This window comes from Zingiber officinale, chromosome 4A (assembly GCF_018446385.1).
Source record: "Zingiber officinale cultivar Zhangliang chromosome 4A, Zo_v1.1, whole genome shotgun sequence".
Taxonomy (NCBI): domain Eukaryota; kingdom Viridiplantae; phylum Streptophyta; class Magnoliopsida; order Zingiberales; family Zingiberaceae; genus Zingiber; species Zingiber officinale.
Window position 1 is genome coordinate 46,062,194 of NC_055992.1, and position 5,242 is coordinate 46,067,435.

A 5,242-nucleotide genomic window follows, 5' to 3' on the forward strand; every position below is an offset into this window, starting at 1 on the left:
TTAAGATATGTTTTAAAAGAGACATGATGCATGTAACGCCCCGCCCCTCTTGCTAAGGCGACGGGGGTTACTTGACGACACTTGCATACTTAACACAGCGGAAGTCTTACTTAGAGAATTTAAAAACCTTTTCTTACTTAAAAGTCACAATAGACATAAAAGGTCCACATAGCATACTTATCCTAAATTTTGGGTCTTAATACCAAACACATACTTAAAGTCATGGAATCATAAAGTAAAACATCAACATGGCAAATTTCTTATTATATGAAAGCAGGTCATTTCTTTTAGTCAGTCCACTACCGCACACATCCTTCAAGCCCTCCTGCTGCTCCCCTAGTACATCCATTCCTTGCCTTTATCTGTGGTACAAGAAAGTAAGCTATGAGCACTCATGGCTCAGTAAGTTCCTTTCCTACTCACAAAAACCGTCAAGCATATTAAAATCACAAGTCATAAAGCATAAAGACAAATGTATCATGTTAAGAGCATATCATGGCATATCATAACATAACATAAAGTATCATGGCATAATCATAAAGTGTAAGCATACATCATGGCATATCATAACATAACATAAAGTATCATGGCATAATCATAAAGTATAAGCATGGTAAACTCCTAGACATATATCATGCAACATATGCAACATGTCTTTTGAAAACTTATACAATACATACTTAAACATAATCTCAACATGATTGGGGCCCCGGCTTGTACCACATACATAAATGCGCGTGTCCTATGTAGGTCCAAGGTAGCAAGTCTTGAACCCTACAAGGCATACATACTAGGCCCGTTTCTTAGTCCATCGACCTAGGGGCACTTAGGAGCTCATCCCTAACGAGGCCCGTTTCTTAGTCCATCGACCCCGGGGCGCTTATGGAGCCCACCCTTGGTACAAGTCATACATAAAGTAAAGTAGCATGACTTAACTTACATATCATAGTTCTTATCATTTCATGCATATCATATTTCTTAACATATCATAAAACATGCATATTTGGGCACACAGCACATGCATGAATCATAACATACATCATGAACATATCACTTATCTTAAAGCATGCATATTTGGGCACACAGCACATGCATGAATCATAGGCTTGCATAACGAACGTATCATTTTATCATGTCATAAAGTAAGCATGTTTGAGCACATAGTACATACATGGGTCATAAGCATACATGAAAGAACATAACACATATCCTAAAAAGACATAACCATTCATGGAATCATTAAATATCATCTCTTCATAGCATGTGAGGTATATCTAGTCACTAAACCCATATGGCTGAAAGTCATGAAAGGTCCACATGATCTCTAGACAACATATAAACATAAAAATTCTCATGATATCTTCACATACTAACATAAGAAAGATCATAAGAATGTTAACCTAAATTTTAAACCCCTCCTAGGTTTCCAATTATTTCATGGCCGAAACCTTTCATGAAGAGGAATCAAGTTCTAAGCAACATGTAAACATGTAAACCCTATACTCATATCATATTATCTTTCATAGGGAACTACTTAAGCACATTTAGTTTGGGTTCTAAGTTCCCTAAGCTCCTAATCATATCATGGCCGAACCCTAGCTTATCTCATCCTAGGTTACAAGTAGCATAGAGGTGTTGAACCTTAAGCCAACATGTTATACATTTTCATGAGGAACAACATAAGCATGTTTGTTTCAAATTTCAAACTTCCTAGACCCCCTTAACTCAAGGTGGCCGAACCTAACAATCATGGAATTAGGTTTTTAGTGGCATGAGAGCATGGGAACCACAACTACATTTCATAGCATATATCTTAAGGACATCATAAGCATGTATAAGTTGGGTTCTAATTTCTCTAAGCCTTTAAACTTGTAGTGGCCGAAACATGTAAATCATGGAACTAGATTTTTAATGACATGAGAGCATGGGAACCACAACTACATTTCATAGCATATATCTCAAGTACATCATAAGCATGTATAAGTTGGATTCAAATTTCCCTAGACCCTTTAAACTTGTAGTGGCTGAAACTTAACAATCATGGAATTAAGTTTCTAGTGGCACAAGAGCATGGAAACCCTACACAATTTTCATGGCTTCATAACAAGGAACAACATAAGTAAACTTAGTTAAAAAACTTACACATACTAGCTTTAAAACCTAATGTGGCCGAAAGTTACATGTATTCAAAATTCTATATAACAAGCAACTATAAAACATTATCTAGTTTCATATTATATTATCAAGAAGGTCATGAGCCTCTTAGCCTTGGTTTCAACTTTCCTAGGCATCAACTCTCATCATGACCGAACCCTCATAAGCATGAAATAAGATTCATACCTAACATACAATCATGGCATAACATTTTAGCTTCATGTCTTGTCTTAGGAAAAATCTTAGCATGCTTGGTCTTAGGTTTAAAACTCTCCTAGGCCTTTACTCCTTACTTGGCCGAATATTCATGAGCATGTAAATGGAGTTTCAAACAATATACAAGTAAGAGAAAAGTTAACAACCTCATTATCATAGGGTACATAACTAAAAGAATAAGGAAACATGCCTAGTTTGAGTTTTGAACTTATCTAGTCTTCTTGTTCATGCTTGGCCGAAACATGTAAATCATAAAACTAATTTTCCATTAATTATTCTAGCATGGAAACCATAGATTAACTTCTTACATAAAATACATGTCACAAGAAAAATAAAAAGCATATCTAATCACAACTTTCTTAAACTCTTCTTCTTGTTTTTGACCGAATTTTCTTAAACAAAATCTTAAGTTTTCTAAGCGATCTATCTCCATGGAAAACCATGCAAACCATTGTACCACAGGTGAGGGGAAGCTTACCTAGTAATCACTTGTTAATCCTTAAGAATTGGTACCCTTGGTGAAGAGGAAGTAGGGAGCTTCTTCTTCTAGCACTCCTTTCGATTTCTCTTGCTTGGAAAGGTACACCTTGAAGGCTCCTTCTTGTAGTTTAGTTTTCTCTTAGGGAGAAACCTAAACTTGGCTTGTGGAGATGAGGGAGGAAACTTAGAGTCTCGGCAAGGGTGAGGGAGAAGGGAAAAAAAATGAAAACCTTTAGTTCCTTCCCTTTTTATGCTAAGTAGGTGGAAGTTACCAAAATGAACTTTGCTTCCCTTCCTCCTTATCTCATGCATGTATTTTCTTAATGAGAATATGTCCTCATTCTTGCCCCTTAACTCCTCTCTTCACTATCCTCTTTAAACTCCACGAAAATAGAGAGGAAAAAGGGAGAAAGACAACTTGTCTTTTGCTTCTCTTTTTCTTAACCAAGAGGTAAACAAGAGAAAGAAGCCACTTGATTTTCCCTTTGTTCCTTCACTAAATTTTATCTTTACTTTTAACTACAATTCCCATCATTTCCCATTCACATATTATTCATTATCCTAGTGGTTATCATACATAATTTTATTTCTATCCTTGGTGGGAGGTTCAAGGTTCAAACCTTCGCCTCTTCTTTTTATTTCTTTTTCTTTGATTCTTCTTCTTTTATGTTCTAAAGCAAATAACACCCATATGCTTATCTTATAGTTTTGTGGGTGTTATAATGCATATGGGCATTCCATGATACATGTTTTGAAAATATACATCTTGCATTTACATGCATATGTTTTATGAATTATTGGTTATGCATTATTATGAACAGGTATGAGTTATGATACATGCTTACAGGATATGATATGATCCCATGATATGTACTCACATGCTATGCCATGCTATGTTATGGTTCTCATATGACAAACTATGTTCTATGTTATGATTCTCCATGCTATGTTATGCTATGCTATGTTTTACCTGCTATGTGGTATTACATGCCTTATGTTTTATGAGTAGGAAAGGAGCTCATTAAGCCTTTGGGCTTATAGTTTTACGTTTCCTTTTACTGCAGATAAGGGCAAGGAATAGATGAACTAAGGGGAGCAGCAGGAAGGACGATGATGATGTGTGTGGAAGTGGCATGATGGATAGATCAAATTAAGTTTAAATTTATATTGACTAAATTGTGCATGTGAACTAAGTTTGGACCCTATGTTTATGATGATGGTTGAGCTAGTATGTTATGCTCTCATGATAGTTTGCCATGTTAGACTTATTATGATATGGTAAAAAGTTTAATAAGTTATGATTCACATGCCATGTTTAAGACAATCAAATGGATATGATAATTTTTTTTAAGTATGTCTTCCGCTGCCATGAGTTCATATGCATTAGTATGTTAGGTGAATGTAAGTAACCCCGTCCCTCTAAGGGCAGTCAGAGTGTCCCTAGAAGGGCGGGCATTACAGGCCGACCACCTTGCTTGGTGCCCAAGCAAGGGGCCGGTCAAATAATTAAACATCAACAAATAGTTTTTTAATTAATAAATCAATCTAGGATTGATTAATTAAAAGAAAAGAAAAAGAAAATATTAAAAGGAAATAGGAATGAGTCTAATTTTTTATAAAACTCTTTCCATAATTTTCCATTCGGAAACTAATATAAAAAGGGGGAAAGGGGAGGCCTTGAAATATAACAATTAATATTGTGTTGTTGGAGATCATCAAGTGGCCGGCCCCTCTACCTCTCTTCCCTTTGCTCTCTTTTGCTCCTTTGTGGTGGTGGTGGCTGAATTCTAGAGAAGGAGGAGAAGCTTTCCGGGTGGTGTTCGTCTTGGAAGATCTTCGCCCACACGACGTCTAAGAGGAGGCGAGGGATACGGCAGAAGATCTCGAGGTTTTTAGGATACAAGGAAGAGGTATAACTAGTATTTAATTTCCGCATCATACTAGTTAATTTTTCTTTGTATAAATACCAAATACAAGAGGCATTCGATTCTTGTTTTTCGAATTTAATTTCGATGTTGTGTTCTTTTTATTTTTTTCCTTGTGATTTGATTGTTCCTTTTGGTTAACCTAGAGTTATATAAGGAAATTAAATATTAACTTTCCTTAAAAGGCTTTGTCTAGTCGGTGGTGGTTGCTCCCATATCCAAGAAGGCCAAGTGCCTCGCCATGCAGCACTGGAAGCCAATTTTGAAAACTAATATTTAATTGAATTTATAACCTAGGTGATTTGGATCAAACGTGTTAAGTTCCGCAGGAGATCCAAATCTAAACCTAAAAGAACATATAAGTTAAACTTGGAATCAAACGTGTTAAGTTCCGCAGGAGATACAAGTTTAACTTAAAAGAACACATGGTAGCTAGGGAAGGTTCAGATCACGTACAAAATTTTTGT